The 19,691-nt window shown below is 38.5% G+C and overlaps 1 long non-coding RNA gene across 2 annotated transcripts in view; it reads right to left on the reverse strand.

Moving 5' to 3' along the window:
• Positions 1-602: 602 nt before the first annotated feature.
• Positions 603-19,691, reverse strand: part of LOC108641760 — a 79,330-nt gene continuing 60,241 nt past the window's right edge. For both annotated transcript variants that reach the window (XR_003916407.1, XR_003916406.1), the window contains one exon: positions 603-743. This is a non-coding gene — a long non-coding RNA (uncharacterized LOC108641760). The remainder of the gene's footprint in view (positions 744-19,691) is intronic.

Here is a 19,691-nt window from a genome sequence, read left to right on the forward strand (position 1 = left end):
ATGAATACTTCTCGGTGTTTGATCTCAAACGTGGTATTACAGAATAACATAGAGAAAAATTATAATGACAACAACATTTTTGAATGGTTTTTGAAAAATTAATTAGATAAGATTCCTTTAATTAGGACAGGAAAGCTTGAGAAAGAATTTGTGAGGAATCTATAAAAACATGCCTTAGCATGGAAAAGATTAATTGGGAATAAAGTCACCTTTTCTCATACTACATCAGTTAGGGATCAATCTGGGAAATTACAAAACAGCAGGTATATAGAAATAGATATCTCTTTATATGTTTCCTACTTTATCAAAACATATATTTGGATGTTAAAATTGTGTGTGGGTTCAGAAGGTGACTGGAGAAAATTCAGACAAGAAATGCCCATCAGAAATTCTTAAACACAATGATGCAGATATAAACAGCAGTCCCTGAACTCCGGGTTGCTGGAAACAGTAAGACTGCCATGAGGAAAGCTTCATTTCATTGCTCCAGCCTTATGCCTGTTTTTGCAAACATCTGCAGGAGACAGGATGTAGGGCTTGCACAGCCACTGCTGTGCTCTGATGGACTGACGGAATGGCACAGAACAGGAACACAGGAACGTTTGTTCTACTCCAGTCACAGCTCAGCAGATCACAGAATATTTTGGTTTTCAACCCCACCAACCATACTGGCAAATTTTCTTACTGCAGCAAAATTCTTTGCCAGTGAAACCGGGCTTTTCCAGTACAAGTTCCAGCAGTCCCTGTGAGGCAATGAGGGTGAGTTAAGCCATCAGAAATATATATTTACACGTGGAAATTGTTAGCAATACTGCTTTGCTTTTCCCCAGAGACAGCTCCACTGCAACAGCCTTGGAAAACACATGCACACACACACACACACACAGAGGGAGAAACAATCAATAGATACACTTAGAAAGCCTGTTATACCATGTTGTGCTTCACGGATTTTGATAATATCAATCATAATTGAGTTAGATATAATCCATCTGACTTTCAGTGTGCTGGGGTCAGCCGGGGACGCAATGCCTCACTTCACATCAATTACCACATATAGTAAGGTGGTGGTAAGCAATTCCATTTGATAGTTTGCAGCTATAAATAATTATATGGCAATAGCAGTAAAGTTGGCTCTTGGGCACAATACAGAATCATGAATTTTCATTTACTTATATCTCAGAAGCTGTTAGGCCTACTGGTTTGAAATGTGAACCCCTGGTTAGGTATATCAGTCTTTCTATTAATACAGAATATGCAGCTGGTAGGTGCTTTTGAATGAACATTTTATGCTTTCTCTTACTTCCTGAGAATATTTTCATTACAAATATGACCACATGATACATAAGGATTGATTAGAAATTGCTATGACAAAGCAAACTTGGTTTCATTCTCCTTTATTATCATGTTTCATCTTTCATCCAGTTTAGGGCCTATCCCATCCAAGTCTCTGCAGGATTTCAGTAAGAAGGTGTTTTTTACATGCTGTATAATAAATTCTCAGCAATTTGAAAACATACAGAGTAAAGCAGGTTTGTTAATCAGAAGAGTAGCGTAGAAAGGTTGCAAAAAAATCAGAGATTTTATTTACTTCCTTGCTTTGTCTGGACACCTGTTCCTTTTAAAATTCTGCTCTTTATGACATATTCTATGTTTTAAGAAGATTAGTCAACAGAGGTAGAGTGGACATAGATTAGGAATAAGGTAGGAATATGGAATGGAGTTTAGCTGATTTAAATGTGAAGATCAGAAAAGAACCAGGCCAAGGGACATCTAAGGAAGGCTGGACAAGTACAGTAAGAACAGGATGATGAAGCAGAGAACTGGAGGAATTACAAAAGCCCAGTCTTCCTAAACACAGAAGTATCTCTCTGGCCCATAACACTGCAACAGAATTCACTCGAAGTTTTAAAAGCAATATAGAAGTGAGGGTTGGGAAGTGTGAAGATTCAAGAGAGTCTGAGAATTAAATAATTCATTTACCTTTGAAAAAACACCGACTTACACAAATGTAATAGTCAAACCTTTTCCTAAAAGTGAGGAATATTAGGGGATGGGGGGCGAGGGAGTCTCCATGTCCACTCCTACATGTGGCATGGGTAAGAAACGAAATACCCAATAAAGTCACATTTTGGATGTTTTTCTAGATTTGAACTGTACTGAAATTTTAAGGAACACCTCCTATGCATAACAAAGTTTTTATAGACTAAGAATTTGATTCAAAATTAGCAAAGAATCACACCCTCCCAGTACCTGTCCACTGGGAACTTACATTCTTGACACTTCAAAAAATTAAGCTTTACACTATCTTAGAGAGAGTGTCTCGTTGAATAATGCTTAGAGTCTCTGCAGAACTAACATGCTGTGATTCAGTGATTCTTGGCTTATCAGAAGACGGACAAGGCTGTGAAAGTGAAACATCCTGGTCTGTGGTCATTTGTTCATGTACCACATACATCTGACAAGAAGAAACCCATCACGACCAGCAGCTTCTGCCATACACTGGATTTCACATCGATCACAGGATGGGTACAGGAACACTTCACACTCTGTCCTAGAGATTTCTATGGTAGAACAGGGGCTAATTTCACTGGTAATCTTATTTTCAGAAGTGAATATGCCATAAACAGGTGTTGTAGAGCATTCCCACAGAACACTACCAGCAGTTTACAGAGTTGCTGGGGCTGGAGGTCCTGTACAGGACAACGACAGGAATCAAATGCTGTGAAATGGGGCAGCAATGGCCATGCAAGGCCAGAAAGGGTTTAACAGTGAAGAACAGAAAAAAGATGCACCATCAGCAAAAGGTTACCATGGGATCTACATTTTAGGAAAGCTTTTCTCTTTCTTTCACCCTGCCCTGAAGACCAGTTGGGAAAACAATTAGCATTTTGAACAGTAAGGGGAATCAAAAAATGTTCAGTAACCTGAGAAAGAATTAACATAGGAAAAATTCTTCTAAACAGGAGGAAGATTAAATGCATAAATGATGTCATAGATATTTGAACAAGAGTCAATGATATAAAGAAAAGGCAGATTATATGTCCCAAAGGAATGCACAGTTGCCACTAATACTAGATAAATCACTAAAAAACATTTGAATAAAAAAGGGAAGGCTTGCTGGCTGATCAGGTGAGAACTATATCCTTAATTATGATTTGACAGGATAGATCTAATTTTAGGATTGCAACCTATGCAAAAATTATGGACCAATGGATTTGGGAGGCCCAGGTTGCAGCCCACAGAGCAGCATCTTGCTGATCGGAGAAATGGCATTTAGCAGCGTGAATTGAACTGCAATCAACAAGGAGCCTGATTTGTGTTCTAAATTGGTGTTTAGCAGCATGATCTGAACTGCAATCAAGGGAGAACTCATAGCACTTTCTAGGGGGAGCAAATGGATTGTTTCCAATCTCATTACAGAAAATATTTGTAGCAGCTTAAATTAGATTGGAAAATATCCCAAATTATTTAACATGAGATCTGTAGAAAAAGAAATTTTTCAATATGTTTTAGAGAAAAAAACATGCATAAATGTACAGGTTTTAGTAAAAGATTCACTCTAAATATGTCTTTTGTTATTTTTCATATTATAAAAGGAAAAATGTCTGAAGAGCCATTGCAACATAACAAGTATGTATTTTGTGTCTGATTTTTTAACTCTTCTTTCACTAATTTCTCTGCTCTATAACATGCTGCTACACCTGCACAAGTTGTTGTTTGTGTTTTTTTCAGCAAAATATAATGCTTCCCAAAAAAATTGCAACACATCTTGATAAGAAAGGTATATTGCCTTGTGTCATAGGCCAGTTTTCTGATGTCACTGCTCAGAGGGCTAAAGATCAGAGCATCAAGTAATAATCCCTAGGCAGAAATATTATTCAAGAATTTGGTGGCCCTTCCATGAACCTGATGCACTGTACATCATCCCAGTTGGCACTGTTTTCCCTGTAATCATGCCATCAATTTGATATTATACCCCAAAGCTAATATTGCACAATATTCTCACAACTGAATATTTTAACAACCACTTCCTATGTTGGTTTTGTATCTTTTGTGTTTGTCTCATGTTTTTCTTCTTCTTCTTCTTCTTCTAACTCAATCAGAGCCAACGGTCAATCTGAAGATCTGGCTACCCGGCCTGTTGCCATACCTTTGCATATTCATGAGTAAAATCTTTCCATATCCACATGGCAAACCTTTCAAACTGTCATAAGGAAGAAATAATCACCTTTTCTTTAAAATCAAACAAAGCCCACCAGAGCTGTGTTCTTTGTATAATAGTTAACATTGTCACTAGTAATCAATTTATTTTACTGGTAAAGACAGTATTCTCATGACAAGTCAAAGACCTTTGGAAACAGTACATCTGTGCCTGCTATTTAAGCACACACAGACACAAAGAAGCAGAATATATTAGAAACAAAAAATATGTCAGCTTGTATAAAGGTCCCATTGTTTGCTCTACCAGAGAGGGATTGTGCCATAACATATGACGCTGAATGTGCTTTTCTTGTTCTCCAGCCTTCATAATAAAGTATTTGATGCAAATACTCTAATCACATGGAGAAGATGCGGATGTTAGTTGTCCTTCCTTTCATTGCTATTCCTGCTGCTCAAGAAATATATTTTTATGAATATTAAAAAACCCAAACAGTAAATTGATGGAATCCTGCTTTAGCGTGTTACTTTTTAATAGCAGGTGCTTGATTCACACTTGGCTCAACACGAGCCCCTCTGCCAGACACTGAAGCTACATTACTGCAATGTTCAGAAAATGGCACCTCACTTGTGGCTTCTCCATTGGGCTGCTGAATTATTTTGTATAGGATAAAACAGAAGAGGCAAGAAAAGGCACAGGGACCAGCACACACCCTACACAAATGTATTAAATTGCTCTGTATAGCACTGTAACTGTATGCAGCACTTCCTAATGGGTAGTGCCCACAATTTACAGAAAAAAAATAGTTTTCCAGAGGTGTAGGAAGAGGTAGAATAGGTCAGTTCATGCATTAATAACACTTCCTCCTGAGCAGGGGAAGTCTAGGGTGCAGCTTCCGATACCCAAAGTGACCCTAAGTAGGAAGGAGCACATTGACCTTTAATTATGCTGCATGGACCATAGAATCATCCAGTGCTAAAACAGTTCATCCAGTTCAATATTTCTGTTCCTGCTCACTCATTTATGAATGCTTGACAAAGAATAGAAAAGAGAAGGAAAAGGGCAGGAATAACTATGGAGAGGACTATGGCCTGTAAAACAAGGACTGGAGGCAGAAAGGAGCCGCAGCAGCCTCTATCCTAGTCACATCTCAAGGAGTTTTGCAGCAGCTTTCTGGATTACAGGAGAGCTTCCAGATTTCTGCTTTGGTTTTGTTCTTTCCAAGTCATTTGGTAGAACTATAATAACTCTTCTCTGCCTCTCTAGAACTGGAATGAAAGAACAGGGCAGGCATATACTCTTCTGCTTTCCCTCCCTGGGCACTTACTCATTAATTGGGCTGTTACATACATGTCTACTCGAGAGCATTGCATGCACTTAAGAAGCACATGGGGCTTTAGAAAATCCATAGCTTCCATGTTATATTATCAAATTTCATATTTTTTTCCTGATGGAAGCCAAGGAAACTTCACGTGTGTGTGAGTCAGCCACTGCAGAAAGCCATAGTGCACCAAAATCAACTTCAAACCAGCACTAGTCAAATTGAATGGACTAAATATTGCCTGCTACAGAATGCAACCAGTATGAAACAACCAGAAATAAAACCAAAGGCGCAATTAAGGAGGTCTGTTAAAAGTAGCTGATATTATGCATGTAGGTCCATGTGGCCATTAATGTCTGGCAGGAGCAGAAGGGGCCTACAGTGGTTTGTGTAACGGATGAGGCTCCTCGGGACCCATTAACAGCCTCAGCAGCCCTTCCCCCAGACACTGGACAATGTAACAGAATTCCTACATCTCAAAAGCCCACTCTATAAACAAAGATGAAATCTGAATATTCAAACCTTTGGCCCTCCTGCTGAGCACAGCTGAGCATGCTGCAGCTCAACTTCAAAGGCAAGAGAGCCATGAGAAAGGAAGCGAAGCCTTACAGCACGGGGGGACTGCCTGGCTGAGCTGTACATCTCTGTGTGTGCTGTTAAACAGCACTGTGATGCACACAGCAGATCTTCAGCTTTGCAAAAACAGACTCAACATTTGGCTATTCTCACATAGGCTCAAATGCACCTAGTTATTACTTTCCTGGTAATTTGCATTTCAAAAGGCTAAGCCAGCTCTGAATATATCACTGCTATATTATAATTTACCGTGGATTAGTTAATAATTTAGGCTATGCAGTGGGAGCAGAGGTTACTTTGTGCTGGGACCAGGTACTTCAGGCCATGGAACTTCTGAATTCTGGAGCATGTGGCTGGGACTGTGCAGAGGACAGGTACCAAACCCCACACACCTGGGCTGTGTGGTGAGGCCAGGGCTGCAAACTGGGGCTGACCAAGGATGGGAATTCTGATTCCTGGGGCACAATGAGAGACAACCTTACACTGCAATAGCCAACATTAGTGATTTAAAAAAAACATTCAGGGATTTGGAGATCCAGTTGTAGTTCCCTGTATTGCTCAGTGTTGTATTTGCATCTTCTGTATGCCAAACATACATCATTCCTCCAAAATATCACCCAAAATTGAAAGTTTGAAATTTAGACTGCAAGAAAGTAATATCCTTTTTGAGGGAGTAGGACAAGAGGACACCTTTGTCTTACTGTGGCTTCTGCTGATGCCTAGGGACTATATCCAGTGTTTCCATCTAGCATTCCATGCAAGTATCTTTAGTGAGACCTTAACACATTCAAGCTCATCTCTAATGCACAGGCATGAAGGAGTCTGAGGTGCTTCCTTGTAAAAGTGTCCAAAGGTGTGCTTGTTAGAGCACTGTTCCTTTCTGGAGAAGTGACCAGACAGTGCCCACTTAAGCAGGACACTGTAAAGAAAACTATTTGTCTATTCTTTATGACTTAGGACTTTTAAATTGTTTAATTGCAGTTGTTGAGGTTTTTGCTAGGACAGTACATAGCTTGCAGTGTTTGAAATGAACCATGTAACTATAATGCAGCCAGAGGGTAGCCCTGCTGACATCTCTGGCAGAGCTATTAAAAGTTGCAGTGTCTGGGGGTAAGATCTTTTAGAAACACAGCCTGAACTGTAATCTGTTTGGTTTTGGCAGTGGATTTACTTGTTGCTTCTTTTATCCTTAATGGGAACATGCACACACATTTACCTTTGGGTCACTCATAATTTCTGTTCACTCTCTGAGCTCTCAAACTGATCCCTGCTATGCCCTGTTAGCCAGCACTTTTTAATCATCTCTACTGCAAGGCCCATTCTAAAAGATAGAATTACAAGAGCAGTTGTGCAATCTATGCCCAAGTATCTCAATATGCCCTTGTCAGGCTGTAATAGCATCATTGCCTCTCAGTGAGTGTAGTGGCTGAAGTTTAGATGGTAGCAATGGAAATGTGGGTTGGTAACACATTGATAGGTTCCATTTTTCACTGTCAGTGAAAGCATTTTTATTAAGCAGATACATTAAAAGTGAAAGGTTTTCAAGAACAGGTGAGGTGAGTTCCAGTTGGGAAAGCCATCTTTACATAGAAAGCAGGTGCAGAAGTCTATCCTCATGGGTGTCTTTAAAGAATATAGATCTGTGATTAACCTTACTGGCCATTGTATGTCATATAAATGTCATCAAAATCTCAGCATGTATCTGGCAGTAAAAATACCTGGTTGTTATTAAATGAAAAGTGAGGTGATGATGACAGTTTTCCACAGTTCAGCACATTGCTTATTTTTTGGATCACTGGTTTGGGTCTGAGAAGAGTAGGAGCAGGGCAGAAATGCTCCTTTCAGGCCCCAATTCTGAAAACTTTTAAACCTTAGTCTTACTTTAATGAAGAACTTGTATGTATGAATTACACATGTGCACAGCTATGTGTGAACTCTGGCAGTAAATATTCACTCAGTAAACTGCCTAGCTGGCAAATAGCTTTGACTCAGTATAGCATAGTTGCAGTGCAAACTGCACCGAAAATTCCTGTAATCAAGAAAGATTCCTTAGCAGAGATTATTTTAATCAACAGGCCAAAACTTCAAGATCTGACACAAAGAGACTTATAGACCAAGAAGTGAGTGCATACTTGCAACTAAAAATCCTGGGCTGTGCCAAGGAAGAGATACAGCCGGGTTTTTTTCAGTTGCTGCCAAGCTCATTGGTTTATCCTACCAAAACTGAACACAACAAACAGAGTGACTGTCAAGAAGCAGCACTGCTCCCTTATCAGCTCCAACACTCACTAGCTCTATTGGAACTTTGAAAGCAGTGAATCAGAGAAACTTCACCTGTACCTGCTCTCCTCAGGATCCTGAAGAGCGAATCTCTCCTTGTGCCCACAACATTTACCAAGACAGTAAGAAGGGAAAACAGTGTCTGGAAAGAAATTAGTGAGATTGCTACTACATAATTTACAGGAAAACCAAAGTAGCTTTAGCTTTTGAGCTGATTAGTTACTTATGTCATGGTTTGGAGATGATTAATACAGTGATATTATGCTCAGCCAGCCACTATTTGTGCAATGATAGATCAAATATTTACTTTAATTACAATCTATAAACCAAATTTTTTTCTGAAGGTGCTGTTAGTATATTTGTAAAACATGTTTGATGTTAGCTCAGCTGATTAAAAATTGTAGCTAATTAGATTAAGAAATTTATCACAGTTTTTACTAATTCAATACATATTTAGTAATCCCAGCACACATTGAATTGGGATGGAGAAAAGATGTCCTGATCAAGCCCTCAAATCAGCCCCAGCACATCAGGGATGGGACCTGTGTTGATGGGAAAACTTCCTGCTAATGACGGGCCTGGTGGATATAAGTGTTGAGGCTACCACTGCAACATATCACTATCCAAATTTTTCAGCCTATCATGACAAAAAGAAACACTTTTTCAGGGTAAGGGTGTAAAGTTCAACTCTGTTCACTTATTCCTCACAACAGTGTGAGGCTATATTGGTTTTATTTTCCCCTACCTGTTTGACATAAAGAAGTGTTCATCTTTTAATATTACATCCCAATAGTTAGGTGTTCCACAAGGGAAAAGAGATAGGGAAAAATCACTTTTCTGATGTACACAGATTACTGTATTCTAAGTTTTAATGAGACCAAGACATTGTAAAATATATTAATTGCAGGTAAGCAATATCTAGACATCTCACATGATATTATTTCTTCATATACCTATTTAAAAAAAAACACAACAGAAAAATTGGATAAGGAATAAATTTAATTATGTTTTCCTTTTGTTCTCTTCTGCCTCTGGAGACCGAAAAAAGTAGAAATCAAAATTCCTCAAGAGGTCTAAAATTTACTGTTACATTTCATGAGAGGCCAGTCAAAGATGTTATTTTTTATAGATTTATTTAAAACTTTCTCTTGGTCATGGGAGATTACAGGATAAATCCAGGCACAGCTACACCCTGAAGGTGGAATGAGAACTCATGAGCACTAATGCAAATGAGGAATATGTCCAATTGATTTCTGCAGAGCTTTATTTTCAAAGCACATATAAATACGTCATGAAACAGTTAAAAACACTATGAAATGTCCTTTCCTTTGTTATTAAAAGGTGCCTCTATAGCCTCATTTAGCTGTTTTTAGAGAGAAAATATTGCTGGTTATTACTTGACTTGTGACTTGGAGTCACTTCTAAATGCAACTGTCATTTTAGCTGGTTGCAACTAATATTCACTATTAGGTACAAGTTAGCTATAGATTTAATAACCAGTTCCTTCTATATCATAGACTGTGAGATTTGATGAGCAGAAAATGTGTTAAAACTAAAAGATAATTCCTCTTAGCATTAAAAAGGAAAAAAGGAATCTGACAATCAAAGTAAGCCCATTATATTTTCCTTGCTGTAATAAATGAAACTATTCTTATACAAAAAGATGAATTAATAACTCCTGTGTATCAGCATCAGAGAATATGAAAAAAAAATAACCCTTTTCCATTTGTATCATGCTGATAACATTTATTTTTCTCTTTCCATCTGGAAACCCTGTGGGTATCATGAGAATTGTAGCGAAGCTGATTGGGGTCATGTGTGAGGGCACTGGGATCAGAGCCAATGTCACGTCCAGCCTCCTGCAGCTTCAACAGCTCCCAGAGAGAGTGTAAGTACAAATCTGTGGCATATTGGGAAATGAGAGTGGTAACAACTGAGGTCAGTGGCCAGAGTGTTTCAAATAGTCTTGGGAGCAGTGATCGGTTCTTAACCTGCAGCAGATATATTGAATGAGGTTTCAATAAGGAATGCCATTGTGTCCTGCAGGAATGATGCTCTAATCCTTGTTTCTTTATGAAATTTGGGTATGATCATAGAAATACGTGAGACTTAGGAATTGCATGTAGAGAGCCTTCTGTGTTCATCTGGCACATGATTTAGCACAGCAGATCTCATGCTTCTTGTTTATTTACTTGTCTAATAGCATTATTGAGAATAAAATTAGAAGACAATGTAATCAGTATTTTAATGATAGCAAGACTGAGTTTTCAAGGACCTCAAAGGAGGGCAAAAGTGACAAAAATCTATAGCAGTAGGAGTAACTGTGCATTTCCACTGTCTTGCAGTGTCTTCCTGAGACTGAAAATTATGTGGAAAATGTGCTCTCTGTGTTATACCTCATATAATAAAATATGAGTTGACTTTTCTCATACGAAATTGAATTTTGTGCAGGAACTGTGGAGCACCATCTGAAGAGCCCAACTGTTTTGCCACACGAGTGCTGTGAACAGTTAGTGCACTGACTGCCCTGACCTGTGGGCCACCAAGCCATGTGCTGAAGACAAGATATGTCTAAGAGCCCCTCTCTGTCACGAACTCAACATTATGAACTGAGTGGAATATAACTTCTGCAATGACAGCTGCAAGAGTGCATTGTGCTCCTGACTCTTTTACACTGCAGTTCAGTAATGGGAGCTTTTGAAGTGGCAAAATCTGATTTTTTCCCACCTTGGCCCGAGGGTGTTCAGCGTCCCTTGGAGGAAGGCTGGCTATCAGACAGCAGGAGCTATGGTGGGCAGAGGTGCCACTCTGCAGGGCGCTCTCTGGATTTTAGTTCTGGCTCTGCTTTTCTTATTTTTCCTTTTTCCACTGAGAGTCACTGGATAAAGTCCCTAGGCAGCAGGACCACACCATGCAAATCCCAAGCTCCCTGCCTCACCAAGATTCATTCACTTGAATCTTTGAATCATGTGACAGGACACAAGAAACTGAAGCCCTGTATTTATTTCTGCCCCCTGAGTGCAGCTACCAACACGTTCTCCTCAGGGAATTTGATCCTATGGATTCCTGATCCATGAATCCTACCACATATGATACATTAAAGCACACAGATCAGCCAAGATGGCAGCACTGTAGGCATGTGAAACTGCCCAGTGTCCCATTAGCAGCAATTAAGGACACCTTTAAATACCCAACTCTTCAATAGTATTGGCTACAGGAAAACACAGATTCTTTACCTGAGGTGGAGGGGAATGGGTGAGTCATCCTGCAGAGGAGGCATTTTTCTAATGAAAACAGTATGAGAGCTTCAACTTACTTCATGACTTTCCATGCAGACAAAAGTGAATTCTCTAGGTTAGAAAGTCTGAGTGACTGGTATAATCTCCAGAGAGGGCATATACCAAATTAATGTTGTCCCCATGAAAAGAACAACAGTTCAACTATTCATCTTTCAAAAGAGACAAATGTTTTCATCAGATGCATGTTGGCATGGGATGCATTTAGGTTATCTGCTTCGTATCAAACCCAACTCTGAAATTAGTCAGGGCTTTTAATATGCTCTTTCAAAAAATTTGTTATGTGATGGTCACTTCACAGTTTCGTACATATGTCTATAAACATGTGTGTATGGGTATATAGATGTCTACATACATACATATATGAATATGTGGGAGAAGGGAACAGAAATTAGAATCTGCACTTTAGTTCACCACCTATATTTTTCACCTCCCTGAAAATAAAAGTTGCTGAAGGAGCAGATCACTCTTGGATCTTTGCCCACATCAGCAGCAACACTCACTGTTACACCTCAGTGCTTCAATAGATGAACATGTCTCCTAGTGAGGAGTCCAGTGCCCTGTCATTCAAAGCCAGTGTTGTTAATCACATGCTCTCAGCTTGTAAACAACAGTAAAATCAGCCTTCAGAAAAAGATTCTCTCCTCTTAGAACTCTTAAACTATGTCTGAAGTTTAAATTGTACCTAGACTGCAAAACCACGTATACATGCCATAAATTGAAAAATTCTTAGCAATGTTTTAAGATTTCTTTGTGATAAATCAGAATCTAATTCAAGTATTTATTTACTCACTGGTTTTGTATGCAAAATTAAGACAGCTGGCAAATAAAATATGCAATATAGAGTTTATTGCCTAATTCCTAGCATGTAAAAGCAGATTCTTAGAGGAGTATGGACTTGAAAGTGAGCATGGATACCTACACACAAATAGTTACTGGAGCAGTATTTTTCACTGTGTTCATTTGGTACACCCCATTTGATAAATATGGCAAAATTTGAGAAATGAAAAGGGCCAAAACATTTTTCTCATGTATGGGCCAAACAACTAACCTCAGCATTCTAGGGAATGGGGTCAGCCCAAATGTCATGAGCTTCAGACATTTAGAAATCCTACAAACTAGAGCAGAAATTCTTCGGTCAAATTTTACTAGTTTTAGAACCAAAAAAGAATATTTGAACAAAAAAAAAACAAACCATTGGCCAATTTGTTAAAAGTTGCTTCAGCTCCTTTGGTTTCACTGGATAAAATAACAGTGATATATTTTATATTATATTGTATTATATTATAACTTGTCAGATACATTTCATCTGACAGCCAGCTTTTGACTGCAACTGTTCTGGTTGCCCTATTTACAAAATTCATCTCAAAATTATGAGAGATCCCTCTGCAGATTATAGGAGATGTCTGATTTGTTCTTCCTGGGAAGCACAGTAGCTTCAGTGATGAAAAAGTTTTCATTTTTACAGCTTGTGGTATAACCCTGAAAGAGAAACAGAGGCCTCTGAGGGGAGTAGGATCAAGTCAGCTTGTATTGAATGTAAGTCTCATAAAGTTTCAGTTTCCTGCTGTTAGAAGTTACTGGAACAACGTGGTGAATCCAGCAAGGCACTGCTGCCCACAGCACCAACAGGTACGTAGGACAGTGTGGAGCCATGAGGGACCTGCTGCTGGGGGCACGTTCTGCCCCACTCCCAGGAGCTCAGATACAGCAGAGATGTGCACTGGGCTTCCTGCTCTGGCCATGCACACTCAGGACAGCCAAAATTTTGGGTGCGAGGTACAGTGGAGTCAGTACCCATATTCTTTGAAGTTACTAATTTCCTGCAAAACCTGCTTACATTCAGGAGCTGTAGATATCCTGTGCTACCAACTGTTCTTTTCTACCTTTTAGCTGCCCTTTTCTATTCCAGGCTTTCCCCCCACTCCTGCTCCTTCACCCCCAGTTAATATGTTGCATCTTATTTCATGCTGTGACACCATTAGTGGACCCTAATCTCCTCTGTAAAGTAGACTGTTAGTGTTTGGTTGGGGCCACTTATGAGGTCATACGCTCACACAGCACTTATCTGAAGCAAATGCCTTGTAGCTAATCAGGAAAAGGTAACATGCCATCACCCTGCCCACAGCTTCCCAGCACCCAAATTCCGCTCATTTACAGTGAGAGAAACCCCAAGCAGCCCAAGCTTTGTTTTTTCCTTTTACATGACAGAAGCCGTAGCCCTTAAGTGACTAGGATGGAATGGGAAAGGAATAAACAATTAGACAGGGCTGCTGGAACCAATCCTCCTGTTTCATTTTTCTTCTTCACTTGTCTCAGCGGGAGTAGTTTTACCTCCTATTGACACCCATTGTGCTCTTGGCTGCTCGCTACGATGCAGCTGTTTTCTTAATGCCTATCAACCCTCTGCCTTTTTACGACACAAAGGTGACTTGTTAATACAAATGTTGTTGAAACCTCAATAACAATGAGCCCCAGTTGTGATCAATGATACTGTACCTTGGCAAGGGAATGTATCAATGCTTATGGATTCATTTAAAAGTCATCTGCACCAGGCTGCCAATTTTTTATTTTAAAAATCTACACATAAGAAATACGACTGCTCTATTAGACTGACATTTCTAACTCTATTGGGTGCAGTAATACAGTATTACAGTCTACTATTTCCTGTGATACCCACTTAGTCTCATATCTACCATTTTCTATCTGCTTCAGAGACTACATTTAAGCAGAACCTCAGTCCTCCAACGAAATCCTCAAATTCCAATTATGCTTAGTCCTCTTAAAAAGGTACCTTGATGCATTTGTTCTTCTCCAAAGGTACTTCTAAGGAAGAACAAACAGCCACGATTCTCAACCACCTTTTTGTTTCATTATCAAAACCTCAGCTCAACCCAAATGTTATCACCACCTGAACACCAGCTGAATTGTCTCTGGACTTACTAAGCACTATGATAAAATTTCAGAATGGGCTTTACCCATCAAAGCTGTTCGTATGATTGGCCAACACCTCAAAATACCATTGTGTTCAAAAGAAAATATACCATCTTTAGGATGACAGACAGGTTCTTCTTTCCTTTATGGCATCCTTACATGGATGTTGGTGTAGTCGCATCAGTAGATATATCTAGTGTAAAGTGATATTGGATTAAATGCAGATCAGGAATAATGAAATTGAATAAAGATACCCATATATGGAACTGACATTATGCATAATCCATAGGAAGTGTAATTTTCAGATGGGAAAGAAGCTTGAGCAAACTTCATTCCTCAAATATTCTCAGTTCTTGATCAGGGTATTCTAAGTCATTTCCTACTTAATCCACTGAGCGAGAGATATGATCATTGGACTCTGCAGGGATCGGTTTGCTCTAGAGAATAAAAGCTTTTGGTGTTCAAAACATGGAAGTTGAATCATTCAGAAAGTGAGCTACACTGCTATTGTAATTCTAAGTAGAAGAACTATGTAACACAGCTGCTTTATGCTTTGAAAACTGTTTCCAGTGTTCCAGTGTCATATATTCCTCCAGTCCAGATCATTACATTCTTGCATGAAACTAATCAATGTTACAAATTGAAATTAATCTAGCAAACATGCTGTTTCTCATTATGAAATTATTAGGTTTCATTACATTGCTTTAAAAATCCACACAGGGATTAGCTAGAATTTTGACAAGTGTCAACTGCAAAAGCAGGAATAGCTGCTAATGCCTGATTTAGAAGTCTTCAGATTTTGTACCTCTGTATTGTGAACAATAGAGTCTTTTTTGGACCTTTGGTTTGTGCTAGGACTCTGAGTCACTGAATATTTTATGGTGTTCAATGAACTACAGTATGAGTCATTCATGAGCTTTCAAGTATTTTTGGAATTGTGTTATTTTGCTTAAAATTGCAGAAAAATTGACTAACAGAAGTGATAAAAAATGCATCACTGTAGATTTAATAAGATCATGTGGTGGAATCAGCATATACACATCAGCATAAAAATTAATTTAAGCAAAAATTAGGTCTACAGAGGAAATGAGGGATTCAACAATGAATTGTTAGAGAGTTATTGTATTCTGAACAGGACCCATTTTACTGGAGCTAGTTATGGTTGCCAAAAAGTTCTTGCCTCAGATGCTGTCCGTGCTTACAATACTTATTTCCATACTGCAGTTTACAATTTCTACAGCATTCTGCAGACATGCAAGGTTTTTATGAGCACTAACTGATTAAGAGCTTCATCATAGGGACATCAGACACAATTCAAAGGACATGACCAAAGCCAATTTCAGCTGGTGAGGTCAGTGAAGAAATAAATCCCATTGAAAAGAGGCAGTCCTACTACAGTGTAATACACAGAGAACTATTCCTGGAGTGATTAGTCCTAGATTTACATAGGGATTTTGTACCTTTTCTTCTGTGGTGTTATTTTTTTGGGGGGTGGATTTTTTGTTTGTTTTAAATACTGTCTAAACCCACTATACACCATAAGCAATGGCTTCAGCATAAGTCATCCTGAATCATCAATATCACTGGAAGACAGGAAAAATAAACTGAGCTTTACACAAGGCACATGAAGAGAAGTGGTAGAGCTCTGAGTTCACAACCTGGCACTTATGGTGACCATCCAACACTCCTTTTCACAGAGGTTCAAACTAAATGACATTTAGTCATGGTTCTCTTCTGCAGAGATCAGTTTTGGCTTTCTAGCAAGACTGAATTAAAGCCATTTGGAGCAATAAAGGGAAGGATTGTGTCAAAATCTGGAAGTTTTTCCTCCATTGAGAGCCAAAGTTCTTGTGTCACAAGACTTTGCCTGAAAGGGAAAGTTTTCTTAGACGCATGACTGTGTTGACACTCTTATTCTTCAGAGTGGCTTTTCATGGTTTTTTTGAAACTCCTTACTAAGCAGTATAAACTAAGTCAAACAAGAATGGGCTCATGGGGCTTTTTTGGATGGAACTAACAAATTTACACTTTAGTGAATTCTGAACAAGCCTTCCCTGAATACACAAGAAGTTATCCACTGAGAAGTTCACCATTTCTCAAACTAAAGCTTGATCTATTGGACATCGAATGGATGGACAAGAGTGAAGCGAGTAAGAGATGAATATGAAGCTGGTTCCAAATGTCCTTCGCTGTTATCAAGTCTCTCAGTGATTAGGGGAAAGGGAATCTGCATCTTCCAGTACAATACTATGACAAAGACAGTCACTTACATCCAGCCTGTCCCAAATGATTTTAACAGCCTTCTCTACTGCATAACTCCAAATCTGCTGCTGAAGTGTGTCATGCAAATAATGGACTTCCCTTCCCATACAGTTACTAATCTGCTGCATACAGACTAAACTAGTGAGGATTCCAGAGCTCATGAGACTGGCCATTCAGCTATTAGTGCACAACTCTGCTAAAATAGGTCTTAGTAGCACTAGCAAGGCACCTTTCAGAAAATGTTTGCTCAGAATACTATGGTTTGTCAAAGTCAAAGAAATATTTTGTGTTAAATATTTAGAACAGATTCTCTGTTGACATGAGAGGAAGCAGGATATGGATAATTTCTCAGCTGGTAAGAGAAGGTGTTCAATGCACTGAGCAATTCAAAGTAGAATGTCTGCAAGTCATCATCAGTCTGATACGGTGGTATAGCACAGAGTGTAAATGAGGTGTGTTTGTAGGTAAATATAACATGGTAATCATAATACAAATGGATGTTTTTTAAAGAAAAAATTTGTAAGAATTCTTAATTGTCTTGGTAAGGAAAAATTAGCTTTGGGAAAAGAGTTTCTGCACACAGTTTCACTATTATTGCATTTAACTGATGAAAAAACTGAGGGAAAGGGTTTGTCTGTCACTAGAAAATCTACAAGAGTAAGATTGTTGCTTGGACTTCAAACTCGTTCCTGTCATGCATGAATGACAGGTGCCACTTGCAGTAGTTTTCTATTCTCCTTTCTGAGAAATTTGAAATGTGCTCCTCCAAAGCAAGAGCTGGCTGCCCACTCACATTCACAGCTACAATAAGTAGAACTTCTGCAAACTTCCTTACCACAGTTCTTGTTTGGAGGTAAATTTTCTCCCAAGTTCTAGAAAAAATGGCTGCTTAAAAATGAAGAGGCTAATGATAAAGGGGAGAGGGGAAGGTACTGTTTCTCATGCTACCCTGTCAAAGGACAGCACGAGTTAAACAGTTTTTCATCAAAAGGCAAAAAAATAAAAGAGAAAGGTATGTGTGTCACTTAAAGAGAAAAAAATATTTTTTAACATTTTGGAAGAAGGCTGCCCATATTTTTGCTGACATTTTTTCTCTGAGCAGAGCTAACACAACATTCTCTATATTCTAACAGCATTTGTCTCAGTCAGTCTAGTATATCATGTAATTGTATCATTCAAGCTTGTTTCAGGTACGGGTTACTTTTCCATTAATTATATTCCAAGCACACGTATACATATCAGAGCTGTTGGGATGTCTATTTCTATTAGTTTAACAAGCCCTGGTATTAATGAGATTGCTCTATAATTGAACCTTTTCATGGGTCCCTTGGTGATGAAATTATGCTAATCTGAATCTGCAACCACAAGGCATCCATCATACTTGATCAAATAGTAAACATCAACAGTGATATGCTAGGAGTGTAAATGTGCCGTTAATTATTACATAAATGAACAAGCCCCATTATTTCATCTTTATATTCCTGCAACTTAATAAAATGGGTGAAGACAGGGTGTATCAGACTTCCACTATGTGGCAGCATGGTCCACTTAACAAGAGCATGAGCTTGTAAATATTGTTGTATCTTGAGGCCTGATATACTCTGTGTATATAAGAGGTAAGAACATGGATATATTTCATCTCTCTGAGTCACTTTTGTGGGAAACAATGATACTGATCAGTTACATATCTTTAAAAGAGAAAAATCACCTGATTTCCTCACTGCTATAATTGTTTGCTTCTAAAGTCTGAGGCGATTGTGGATCACTAAGTGTTTCAAGTGAGAGACATATCTCAGAATGTCTGCAGTGAGATGATTTATATTAACTTCAGAAAATGTTTGTAAACTTAGGCAGATAAGATCTTGTGTACCTACACTTGCAAAAATAAATGGATTTGCAGAATGCCTGTGTTACTGCAGCACCACTCCTCAGTGATTGTCACACCACACTGAAGGAAAGAAGTAAAAATTTCAGGCTGCTTTTTATCAATAATATGAGGAGGAACAGAATTCTCACAGTGCAGGCATAAACATTAATATGCTTATTTGCCAATGTTTTTTATTAGGTGCATTGTACCTTATAACTATCTGAGCAAGGACTAAATTTCAATGCAAGTTGCTTTGATTTTTGCTTCAGCATATACAGAGGTATACAGAAATTTTAAAAAGATCTTTCATTTGTTTGGTAGCATTTTAGTTTGTCAAATCACAACCCCAATATTTATCTAGTGATCAGAGTATTCTTTCACTGCTGAAGGAAAAATGTCTTTTCAGAGATCTTACGAATATGGTGAGGAAGATATGTGCTTCCCTGATGTGAAATACATCAGTGTCAAGAGTCAGGGACCAATTTCTAAATAGGCAAGATCAGTTTCCCTTTTTAAATGTACTTCACTAATTTGTATATAACAGAGTATGTTGTGCTGAAGATATTAACTCTACTTTTTGACCAAGTTTGACTCATGCTTTACCTCCACCTTTTTAATATTTAACTGAACTATTTTAAATGTATTTGTGGAAAATGACATTCTGTAAGCCATTAAGTTATACATTCAATTTATATAAAAATATAGGGATATATGCCTTTTCACTATCTGTTCCATAGAAAAAGCATATAATTCAATAAAGAAGCATTTGAAAATGTATTCAGTAATTTCCAGACATAGTTCAAAACAAGTTCTCTGGATTGATACAAGTCCTGGGGCAATGCAACATACAGGACCACAAACTGTTCATGCCAAGCTAATTCTACTGCTGCTAAAATCAAGATAAAGGTTCTTGTGACAGGACCTGTTCCAGTATTTATGTTACCTCTACAAGCAAGTGAACAACAAAACCTTAGGCTGATTTAACAAATGATCACA

This window comes from Manacus vitellinus, unplaced genomic scaffold, assembly GCF_001715985.3.
Source record: "Manacus vitellinus isolate BGI_N305 unplaced genomic scaffold, ASM171598v3 scaffold_10_pilon, whole genome shotgun sequence".
In the NCBI taxonomy this organism is placed as follows: domain Eukaryota; kingdom Metazoa; phylum Chordata; class Aves; order Passeriformes; family Pipridae; genus Manacus; species Manacus vitellinus.